The sequence below is a fragment of the Lepisma saccharinum genome, chromosome 17 (genome assembly GCF_977018435.1).
Source record: "Lepisma saccharinum chromosome 17, izLepSacc3.1, whole genome shotgun sequence".
Classification (NCBI taxonomy): domain Eukaryota; kingdom Metazoa; phylum Arthropoda; class Insecta; order Zygentoma; family Lepismatidae; genus Lepisma; species Lepisma saccharinum.
The window spans coordinates 12,646,043-12,659,175 of record NC_139245.1 but is presented as its reverse complement, the minus strand read 5'-3'; the positions used below and the strand labels follow the sequence as shown (position 1 = coordinate 12,659,175).

Sequence of the window (13,133 nt, the reverse complement as noted above, 5' to 3'; positions counted from 1 at the left end):
GCACCATTGTATAATGTATCTTTACCATATATTTTCAGCTTTTGGAGTATAACTAGTTTTGGACTCTGCACTGCCCTTGCCTTTTCTCTACATAACCAGCATGAAGTGCTCGTTGGGATTTGTAATGGTGAAGTTCGCATTGTAAATATTGGTGAGTATGTCGAGTGGAAGCCCTGTTTTGCGTTCCCTGATTTTACAATTTTTTCAATCCTAATTGTCCCAATGGAGGATAATATTTATAAGTTTTAGGGATGGGGAAAATTTATTGCTACTCTATCGGTATTGGCCGATATACAGGGCCTCCCTGATGGTGCAGTGGTAGCGTCGTCACCTTGTAATCAAGGGGTCCAGGGTTCGATACCCGGTGGAGGCACATAGTGCTTCGGATTCCACTTTAAACTGCATGTCCAGTCCCGATTAGCCTTTCTGTGCATAAAGAAACAATTCAATCATGGTATTGGCTGATATATTTATTTATTTATTTGAGAAAATTTCAGATACAGCACAGGTGGCCATTTTACACTGAAATTGTCAACAATGAGAAAGCAATAATTATAATAAGCATAAAAATAAAAAATAAAATAAAATAAATAAATAAAAATGAATAAGAAATAATTAAGAGTAACAAAACAACATAAAAGTGAATAGCAAATGAACAAAAAAATAAGTAAGAGATGGCACTATGTGATATTAATTACAAGTATTTCTTCTGATAGAAGATCGAAAGGCAAACTCGGAGGAAAATATATCAATACTTGAGGGGAGATCATTGTATTGTGCTGCAAGTCTATAAAAGAGAGATCTTTTTTGAATTTCTAGTCTAGGTTTTTTAGTATAAAATAACCTTGTATTGCGAGTTGTGCGCATAGGTACTCTAAAGTGGAATTCCTCAAGGAGTGTGTTGCAGCGGATTTTGCCATTCACAATTTTGTATAAGTAACTGAAATCATTCTGCAAACGTCGCTGATAAGCAGTTTGTAAGTTTAGAAAAGACAAGAGATGCGGAGATGAAAAATTGCGTAATGAGGGAACCCTGTGACGGACTATAGCTAGGAAGAAGTGAAAGACTGAATCGAATCTGGAGAGGTGAGTGGGACATGCCATGGACCAGACGGGAGAGCAGTATTCTATTATTGGGGAGATGAATGATGTGAAGTACAAAGTGAGGGCTGAGATGTCACTAATTTCAGTGAAACGGTAGAGTAAACCTAAGAGACGAATGGCCTTTTTTGTGGTGCATAAAATATGTTCCTCAAATGTGAGCTTTTGGTCGAAAACAATGCCTAGGTCCTTGTGAGAGGATACTGCTTTGATGTTATTGCCAGAGATGGAGTAATATGACTTTAACAGATTCTTCTTGAGAGAGATAGTGAGAGTAGTACACTTGTCAGGATGTAATGTAAGGCCCCATGTTAGGCACCAGGAAGTAAATGTTGTTATGTCATTCTGAAGAAGATGAGTATCGTCGGAAGTGGAGATTTCCCTGAAAATTTTACAGTCATCTGCGAAAAGAAGGTAATTGCTAGAGGGAGCTGTGAGATGGTCGGCAAGGTCATCGACGAATAATATAAACAAGAGAGGTCCTAGAACACTACCCTGTGGAACTCCAGAGAGGACAGGAAGAAAGTTAGAAACAGTTCCAGGAAGAACGACACGTTGTTGGCGATCGCTAAGGTAGTCTGTGAGAAGGGTGAGAAATTTGCCATGAATGTTGAATCTATTGCATAATTTGTGAATCAGAAAACGATGGCTAACAGTATCAAAGGCTTTGGCCAGATCAAAGTATATTACATCTAATTGTGAATTATTTGAAATGCATTCCATAGCATGTGAGAGTAAAACAGACAGGTTTGTAAGACAGGAGCTACCAGGAAGAAAACCATGTTGCTTAGAGCTTAAGTACGGAGAAACAAATTTGTACAGTCTGTCTTTGATTACTTTTTCACAGATGATGGACAGAGGAGAGAGTAAGGAGATTGGTCTGTAAGATGAAACAAAATTTTTGTTACCACTTTTGTGAATCGGTGTGATGTTAGCTTGTTTCCAAGCGTGAGGAAAGATGCCTTCCGAAAAACATCTGTTCAAGAGAATGGAGAGGGGATAGCACAGGGATTGCACAGTTTTCCTGAGGAACATGGTGTTGATATCGTCCGGTCCTAGGGCACGGTCTGCTATATCTATAAATATCTTATATTTTAGTGCAAAATTATGCCATTTTGTTGTATTTTTTATGGATAATCTCCATGCTGTACTTTTTTAAAAAGTAAATGTCTAAATCTGCAACTTCTTTTGCACTGCAGTCACCTCTAAACATGCATTTATTAAGGAGGTCAATGATCCATTCAGGCTGTTCAAGGATCATTTGGAATTTTGTATTGAATCTGTAGAATATTGGTATTGGTAAATTTTATATCAGAACTTTATCGGTATCAGCCAGAATTTCATATCCATAGTAAATTTTACCTGGAATTTACATTTTCTTGCTTTTTAAATTTTTTGTCATTCTTCCTTTAAAGATTTTAAATTGAGATTCTACTGTAGACTTAATAATATAAAGCAGTTTCATTAAAATGTCAACCTTGATGGTCAAAGTGAAAAGCAATGCCCTGTACATTGTTTTAAAGGAGAACATCTTGTATATTCGCAATCTAAACATGTTTAGATTGCGAATATACAATACATGTGTTTTTAAACTCTAAAATATATCTGTGAAAATTGCCTCATCAAGTACTATTCCACTAACTTTGATTCAGAATATCCAGATTCATAGATTAACAATTGTGTCAGTCTGTTACCTTCAAATTTAATTTTTATATAACGTTGGCAGAAGACATTTGAAGAATTTTTTCTATGCAAGAAGAAAGACTACGATTTGTAAATTTCCTGGGTTATATTTTTCATTATATGTTTCATGAATCATATACAAAGAAATAAAATATAACTAAAACTGCTTCTGAAGTGTCAGTCTGTTATCTCTGGAATTGCTTTATACTTATACACGGACCACAGAAACATATAGAGAACATCAAAACAACTTTTCTCAGTAACATTTTAATTGTTGGTACTACTGAGAAAAGTTGTTTGTTTTGATGTTCTCTATATATTTCTGTGGTCCATGGGCACCATTGAAATGACACACTGTATATTCTCTGACCACGGAAGACATGACTAGCTCGAGAAGATGAATCTATAAATAAGAAAGGGCTGTAGGAAGAAACATGTGCAAAACAATGCTGCAGGTTTCAGATCAGTATTTTGTTTTTATGCATTTGGTTGTTTTGTTTATTATCTCTCATTCTGCTGTGTTTTTCATGACTTTTACCACTCCTAACTCCCCTCTTAATGTATTTTCCTGGCGATGTTACTATGTTTGAAACTTCATTGTTGTTTCAGTAGCAGACAGTTTTCACAGAATCTGTTTCCGTGTCTGTTCCATTGCTTTTTGCCATTGCACTCATACAGTTAGTCCATGCTCTCTTGGATTCATAGTCTCGACAAATGCAGATGGACTGACCGTATATGGGCATTGGGAGGAGAGATTGAAGAGGTCAACCAATCCCTTTCCCTTGAAAATAATTTGTTTTGAAGTTCAGATTGTGCTCAGACTGCACAGATCCTACAGTTATAGTGGGATATGAATCACTCTACTTTGTGCCTCCACTGGGGATAAATCTCGGACCCATTCATTACAAGGCAATTTCTGAAGATTAATATCACTTGTTTGTTTCATATTTGTAGTAGTAGGAAAGATACATTATTAATTAGTATTCCATATAAAGAATTCCAGTAAGAATAATGCCTTGCTGTCTGCTGCATGTCTAGGGAGAGAACGTAGAGTGTCTGTGAGATAAGCATGGCAGTGTGCGTGTTTCTCTTTCTGGAGACATCAATTATTATATATATATATATATATATATATATATATATATATATATATATATATAGACACCAACAATGACATCTCATCCGTTTGTGGTCATGGAAGATATTTGTGGACACCGTGTGCAATTACAGAGATGGTTCAAGAGTAGCATACAGAAGTGGAAATAGTTAAAGAAAGATTTTTCATGCACTATCAACAGTACGTCTTCTACTTCTCTCAACATATGGACAGGGGGATCATTTGGGGGCTGTGTTTATGATTGATTTGCTTTATTTTACTTCGCTTTTTGTGCCACTTTTGGCTAATTTGCAAAAATGGGGATGAGTGATGATATGATGAAATTCATGAATGAATACTCACAAACATCCATGCCCAGGCCAGGATTCGAACCCGGGACCCCTGGCGTTATAGCACAATCTGCTAACCACTCTGCCATGGGGGCCGCCTGGGGCTGTGTTTATGACACCACTACATTTTTATTTCAGCCACCCCTTCCCTTTCTCCATATCCTCTTCTGAACTTGTGCTTCTCCTGTGAGGCCAATATCCCCTCTCAGTCTCCACCAGAAGGGGATTCAAGTGTGAAATATCTGCCTTAGCATTCATTGTTCTTTCCCTTCCCCCACACATGCTCGAAGCTCACTTTCACTGTATCCAACAGAAACTTCGTTTCTCATTTCGTTTGTGTAAACCTCAAAACAATAAATACAGTAATGTTTTCTTTATTACTTCCTAGTTCTTTTCTGGACACCCTCTATTGTGAGTAAGAAAATTACAATAATATTTTTCAAATATTTTCACCAAAAGAGGTGAAATTGTGTCGTTTCCATAAATGTGACAAGTTTTTAAAATTTTCCCCTAATATGCAATGTGTTTGTTTCCAGAGAGTTCAAAGTGCAAATGTAGCTTGGTTGGTCATAAACATCCAGTGTACCATTTGTCCTTCCATTCGAAAAAGAAGTGGGTGCTCACTGCTTCAATGGAAGAAGCCATCATCTGGGATCTACAGTCTAATGTTCCGGTGCATAAATTGGCTATGCAGGCGGGAACAACTATCAAAGAGGTGAGTAAATCAGGGTGTTGGCTAATCGAAAATTTCAGGAATTGTGTGGAAATTTTCAACACTGGAAATTCTGCATGAATTCAGTGTTAAATTTCTTCCGAAATATGGAAAAGAATTAAAATTGAAATGCTATGAAATCTAGATATTCATGAACGTTTGCTTTTCTTTTATTTTTACCTACAAAGCTGAGGATATTGTTAAAAGGATTTATGGTTGAATACAAAACAGTAGACCACCAGATTCTTATTTTTGTCTACATAGCTTGGAAAGCAGTGACTTTAGATTCTGTAGAAGACGTGATTGCATAAAGTATTTTAGGTGGCCGCGGTGGCTCAGTCGGTAACGCGTCTGGCTACCATGCTAAAGGTCTCGGGTTCGATCCCTGGCCGGTTCAAATCCAGGAACTTTTCTAACGATGGAAGCAGCCCCGGCACCCACCCAGCGTCGAATAACATGGGTACCTGGGGGAAACCCTGGGGGGTAAAGGTGGTCAGGGGCGTGATGCTGATCACATCACCCCCACTCACGACCGGATCAAGAAAGAGTGGGGCGTTACCCCCACACCCCCTATATGCCTTCATGGCGTGGTGCTATGCACCGGGGAGCACTTTACCTTTATTTTAGGTTTTTAATCTTGTAAATAACGAACTTCTTTATATCAAAATGCAACCAGACTTGGTATCATGTTCGTTATTCACCTGTTGTGGAACCTAACCATGTTGAAGTCAGAAGATTATTGAATTTCTTAAATGTAATTTTGAATAAGCATAAAGTATTATCCACTGTGTCTCCACACCGTGGCTGTGCGGTCTAAGGCCTCAGGCTTTGGGCTAGGTATGCATGTTGGTTCGAGTCTTCTTGGGGGTGGGGAGAGCATAACAATTTTCTCCTGAGATCTCAGCCAGTTTATGGGACCGGTGGCCACCCACCATCATGAGGAAAATGGTGAGCTATGAATCAGTAGCCTAACCTGGTCATAGAAAACCTACGACAACTGTGGGTTTTTCGTGCTGACCACAAGTCACCATGTAACTGGTTGAATGATCACCCACCTCTGTGGAGGCTGGCAGTCAGTAGGCTTTGACCCTTAAGAGCTGTTGGGCCACAGGTTATTGTTATTATTTCCCACTGTATACATCATTTTTGTGAACAAATTAATACAAATAATAATTTAATGAACTCTCGTGCATTATACTGCAGGAGGCCTTAGAAAGAGCACTTCGCGGGCTAACAGCGGACGTCGCTCGTACACTGTTGTTGCCGATACTCTCGTGTCGTCTGCTCCTTAGTTGAATAAACAGGCCGAGGTAGCAAGAGGCAGAGGTTACTCACCCTTCCAGAAGGGTGCAGCAAGCTAGCTGTGGCAACCGGGCTCGCTCATTCGCGTACCTGATTGGTTCTCGTAGACACACCCCCGGATCGGACCGCAACCCACGAGAAAACGGGAAAACCCTAGGAGGTGGTGTTCTTATTGGTGTAAAGAAAGAACATTGCCCTGAACTGGTGGATTTACCGTTAACTGAACAAACCATAGACTGTGTAATTATAAAATTAAAACCGGAACATGCACATGCCATCTATATTTCTGTAATATACATCCAGCCGTCATCACCCCTACCGGTATATGAAACTTTGTTCTCCCACATAACCGCACATTGTCCTCTAGGGGCCCCATTGCTCATCGCTGGTGACTTTAAATACTATACAAAATGCCAACGGTAAAACCCTAGATTTAGTCCTAACAAATATAGATAACGTAACGATACTCCGGCAGGATGCACTGGTGCCGGAAGATACTCACCACCCACCCCTAGGAATAAATGTACCACGCCCCAAGCCTAAGCGTAAAACTTCAAAGTCGAGTATTAAGCGATACAATTTTAAGAAAGCTGATTTCGTCAGTATGTTTCACAAATTTAAATCGGCTAACTGGGAACAATTACATAAATACAAAGATATCGATCTTGCAGTGGACAAATTTTATGAAATAATTAAGTGTATATTTGATGAATGCGTCCCATTCTCCCGCTCAACTTATTCTAATCAGTACCCATGTTGGTTCACGCTAGATATTATAAAAGGTATAAAGATCAAGTCGCACCATCATAAAAAATGGAAACAAAAACAAGGGAATGTAGGGTATCATGAAGCTAACTTTAAAGCCCTAAGAACGAAATTAAAAGCGGAAATAAACAAAGCTTACCAAAACTACCTTAACAGCTGCGAAGCTAATCTGACTCGCAACCCAAATCTATTTTGGTCTTTAGTTAAGAATCAAAGGAAGAATCCACCAGCCCAACCAACCAAACTCAATGGTGAACCTATCGATAACAATAACATCCAGAATGTTTATGCTACTTATTTCGAATCTGTCTTTTCCGCGGAACCGTCCTCTTACGAAACCACACGTACGAACGCGCTCCCGAAATCCCAACTTAGTCTCTTAAGCATCACAGAAATCTCCCTAAAAGAAATCGAAAAAGCCATCAAGAAACTCAAACCAAAAAGAGCAGCTGGACCGGACCTAATCCCCCCCTACGTTATTAAAGGTTGCTCAGAGGCGCTCAAGTTCCCTCTCCACACCCTCTTTAATTTAATCTTGAAAACAGAAAAATTCCCCGCAAGTTGGAAAACGACGGAGATTTGTCCAATCCCCAAAGCAGCAGATAAGACAGACATAAGTAACTACAGACCAATCGCGAAACTGTCAGCTCCAGCTAAACTGTTTGAGCAAATAATTTATAATCATATTTACTCTCATGTCAAACCTATCCTTTCTCCACACCAGCATGGATTTGTACAAAACCGTTCAACTGTGACTAATCTCGTCGAATTAACAAATTACGTTGCGTCAACTATTGACGATAAAGGACAGGTCGACGTAATATACACGGACTTTTCAAAGGCCTTCGACACTGTACACCACGATACTTTAATTCAGAAACTAGCTTACATCTGCCTCTCCCCGCAACTTATAAAACTACTTGCTTCATATTTACAGAATAGACGACAATATGTCATGCACCAAGGACTAAGGTCCTCCTATTACGTAGCCAGCTCCGGTGTCCCCCAAGGTTCGAACCTAGGCCCCCTGCTGTACTTGATTTTCATTAACGATTTACCAGATGCACTAAAAAACTCCGAAAAATTCATCTTTGCTGACGATGTCAAAATTTTCAAACAAATTAAAAGTGGTCACGTCTGTACGAAATTACAAGACGAACTTAACGAAGTACTTGATTGGTGCAAGAACAACAAGGTTAATCTCAATCTCAAGAAATGCAAACTAGTGTCATTCACACGTAACAAACATCCCATCCAATATTCATATAACATTTCCAACGTAGAAATCCTAAGAGAGAATACTGTAACTGATCTTGGAGTCACATTTGACAAAGTTTTAAATTTCCAGACACACACTGCGCGCATCCTCAGTGAAGCGCACAGGAACCTAGGATTTGTGATGAGAATGTGTAGCCAGTTTAAGAAAAAAGAAACCTTTTTACTACTTTACTATACGTTTGTCAGATCAAAACTTGAATATGCCTCAGTCGTTTGGGACCCGTTATTTATAAAGGAAATCGAAAAAATAGAAAAACTCCAAAATAAATTCTTAAGGTATTTAGTATATAAATTAGATGGCATTTATCCAAAATTCACTTCGGGTGACATCTTACGCAACATGCTGAGTGTCCCGTCCCTTGAAAAAAGAAGACAGATGCACCAGTTAACATTCCTTTCGAAACTTGTCAATGGAAAAACAGACTCCTCCGCACTTCTCGCAAAAATAAACTTTTACGTTCCATGCTCAAAATTAAGACCCAGAAATGACCTCTTTAAAATTTCACGCGGTAGAACCAGGATGGCTGAAATGGATCCCATGAGGAGGATGTGCGCGTTGTACAATATAGTCTCCAATAATACCCCTGACATTGATCTATTTAGACCTAAAAGCAAACTTATTATGTGAACCCTGTATATAATAGCATTGTAACCAAATATGTTGTATACTTTATGATATACCACCCTTGTATTATATATTGTTGTTATGTAATGATTATTCTGTTCCGTCTTATACGTAGTTATTTTCTACTTGTCTTTGTTGTTTTCTCTTACCAATTTTTAATTACTTGTTTTGTCAATATGTATGTAAACTGAACTCAGTTAACCTCAAAGCACTGTAACTGGGCATTTGCCTGTAGTGTTTAATAAATAAATAAATAAAATAAATAAATATTGTCGTCTGCTGCAAGCCTGCGAAGCGATCTTTTTAAGGCCTCATGGAGTATAATGCAGATTTTTCGCATAAAAGGAACTATTCGTAGCATTAGAGTAACCACCTTGTTAATTTTTCTGCCAATTTGGCTAATTGCAACTATGAAGATGATATGAATGTTGATTTTTGATTATTTTCTCACCAATTTCATGTAATTGTTCATACTAACCTTTGCGGTTAGCTTAAAGTTGCAGAAAATACTTTAATCAATATTTCTTTACATACCCTAGCAATTCCTCATGATACAACTGTGTACACATAACATATTTCCTGCAATCTTTAGGGTTTGATTGCATTTTGTTTTAAGTCCACTTTTATGCACAGATAGGCTAATTGGGACTGGACCTACAGTTTAAAGTGAGATCCGAACCACTATGAGCCTCCACCAGTTATCGAATCTAAGACCCTGTGATTACAAGCTGACAACATTGCCACATCATGGAGGCCCATTGTAACTTTATTAGTAACGTATTATGCTTATTGTATTGTATTGAATTACTGTAATTCTTTATGGGCAGTATATTCCAGTGCCTTCTCATCAAAATTTGGATAAACAAATTGTTATGTCTTGGTAAATTTTAGGGCTGGGGCAAATCAATCAATATTCTGTTAGTATTACCCGATTGAAGGATATCTGTGTATTGGCAACATTCCCAATAATTTTATCAATAAGATACGAGGGTCGTTCAAGTCAATCGGGGACTTTTTTTTTTTAAGAAATAGAAGAACAAATTTCAAAGTGTGGTAACTGGATTTATTTTTCCACATAACCTTCTGCTAGAGTTATACACTTATCCCAGAGTTTAGCTAACGCCTGGAATGATTCGGCATAGAAAGATTTATCATTACGGCGGAACCATTGTAGGACAGCATTCTTCACTTCATCATCAGTGTTGAAATGTTTTCCTGCAAGGAATTCCTTCAGGGAGCCAAACAGGTGAAAATCACCTGGCTCTACGTCAGGACTATAGAGGGTGGGGGTGGTAATGTCCCCCAGCCGATTTCCTGGAATGTTTGGAATGTGCGTTGAGCGGTATGCCGTCGTGCATTGTCTTGCAAAAAGAGAACACCCTTTGTGATGAAACCCGAACGTTTCTTCCATAAACTCTTATGCACATCACGCAGAACACGGCAGTAATACTCACTGTTGATAGTGACACCATGGGGTAAAAAAATCAACGTGAGTAATCCCCTGTTTATTCCAAATTACACATTCCACGCGCTGAATGTTCCCAGGAATGACTGCCGTGGGCTGTGATCCACCACGACCGGGATCGTCAGTAATAGAGATAGGGCCATCTTTGAAGCGCTTACACCATTCAAATGTCTTACTGCGACTGAGTGTCTCATCACCGTACTGAGCCTGAAGTCTTCTGTAAATTTCAGCAGGTTCTCTGTCCTCGTTCACTAAAAACTTCATCACAACACGCTGTTCCATGTAGACGTTCACACTGTTGTCCGTCATCTTGAATAACGGTCTATGCAGAAGCGTGGGATATGAGCGCTGCCTACCAGTAACAGCACACAGTTGCCAGATCCTACTGCATACAAAACCTCCAGCCTAGGCGTCTATTTAAACCTGGAAAAAAAAAAGTCCCCGATTGACTTGAACGCCCCTCGTATTTCTAGAAATAACCTATAATTTAGTGCAAAATTTTTGCATTTTGTAATTTTTATAATGAATTTTAAGTATAATTTGTGTACCTAAGGGCCGGTTGCACCATCGCCACTCAATCTGCCACTTTACAAAGTGCTGGATAACGACATGTGGGAGATTTAGGCGGCGGTGGGTTGCACCAAGCATTTTTATCCTCCGCCTTGTAAGGTGGAACTTTCTCCTGCTTGCCGTACGACAACAGAAACTGGAGAAAGTTGTGTTTTGTTTGTTTATTACGTGCTAATGTCTGCTTGTCAATTCCAAAGGCATGCTTTTTCAACTGAAATATTGAAATATGTTTTAAAAAAACTAAATATTTATTGCAATAAAATGAAGCAGCTGATAGAAGTAGGTAATGCATGTGTCGTACTCTCATATAATATCAAATGTATGTTATATGATACAATATAACCCGTAATCTTTCGAAGTAGTGGGAAGCTTACAAAATTTTCAATTTATTTTTCACGTACTCCAATTAACATTATGCAAAAAAGAATATTCCTCGTCATATCTTTCAGTAAGACATACGGTCACTTTTTTAAAAATATTAAACACTACTAAACAGTGACCAAAATTTTACGAAGTCGTAACAAATGCAAGTTACATTTATTCAATTTTTAGTGCAAGGCTGACATATCTGAGTTTGTGTAAATATACGGAATGAGAAGAGCAATCTTCTATTCTGCTCTTACTAATTTATCATTCGTTTCTGTTAATAGTTTATCAATCCGTAACCCCTTCTTTAGCGAATAGCGAGTATTAGTATTATCAACGTTGACCATCTTATAGGTTTCTTCTTTATTTATAATGCAGCTTTTGTGAAAGTTGGTTAACGATGCAGATGAAAGTTAAATTTTTGTATTCAAAACAAATTCGAATAGCACAAAAAAAATCGTTAATCAACGGTTCCATGTACAAGGTACATTTTGGGAATTACTATCATCTTAGCACAAAAGGAAGAATCAAATAGTAATGTAAAGTACCGTAGTAATGTATGTACGCATGTTTTATTCTTATTAAGAAAAAAGAAGAAACTCCAGGCTGTATATACTTTCAGATAGGTAATTTCGTGCAACGTTATATGCTAGTGCAATGCAAGAACGTATATATTTCATTACAAAAAAACAGTAATATTCACCAGGAAAATATACATTGTACATACGTACAAGTTGTGGTCCTTTTTAGACGAGCGGATAGGGAGGGGACAGTATTAGCACCTTGGGTAATACATGCTAACAACACCAAACATGGCCTGCCTAACCTATCCACGTATGTATATAATAGCTTAAATAAACAAATTATAATTTGTCAAACCTATTTACATGCTTATTTATGCTATTGTATGCCTACGTGGATAGGTTAGGCAGGCCAGGTTTGGTGTTGTTAGCATGTATTTCCCAAGGTGCTAATGCTGCCCCTAGCCGCTCGTCTTTTTAGGCCAGTTATTTTGAAAAATCAAATACAAGATCATGTGTATTGCATATGAATGTTAAAAAAAAAACAGAAAAAACTTGAGTGCATGTTTTATGCATCTTCAGGCATGTAGATTCGTGCAAGGTTTATTACAATGGTGCATTTTCTTTGTATCTACGAAACGTAACACCATTTGGAAATTGTTCCTTGTATATACGTATCAACGCCGTAAAGATACTGCTGTACCTATCTCTATTATTATTATTCTTTGCCAGTTTTAAAGTTAAAGTACAAAATCTCGCACAATGTAATTAAAAATATGTTACTTCGCATAAAACGTTTCCTCTAAGTAGTAAATACCGAAAAAAAACTTTGGCATTTACGTCTTATGCTCTCCCATGAATATTAGGGTAGGGTTGGTTAGGTTAAGTACAAAACCAGTAGGAAATTGTTCCTTGTACATGCATGTCAACATCGTAAGGATGCTTGTTAACAGTAAACTTTTTTTTTGCCAATTTTGGAAGTTAACATACAAAATCACACATATACAAAGAATACGTTTCTTAAAAGATTGGTATTACGTCTTATGTACTACTAGGTATGTAGTTTCTTGCAAGGTTATTATTGTAAATGTGTGTGTTTGTAAAAAACACACCACCATTCGGAAATTGTTCCTTGTACGTACATATGTATGAACTGGACGGTAAGAGTAGCTACTGCTAAATATTATACGTGTGCATTCTTTGCCAGTTGTTATTCGGAAACAACACATTACTTGTTTATTTGCAATGTTACATTCACACCAATGGCGACGGAAGTGACTCTAATAATATTACACGTGT

General features: G+C 37.9%; 1 protein-coding gene across 1 annotated transcript in view; it reads left to right on the top strand.

The window, feature by feature from the left end:
• The window catches only part of LOC146001785 (TBC1 domain family member 31), a 148,756-nt gene that overhangs the window by 85,946 nt on the left and 49,677 nt on the right, over nucleotides 1-13,133 (top strand). The window lies entirely within an intron of this gene.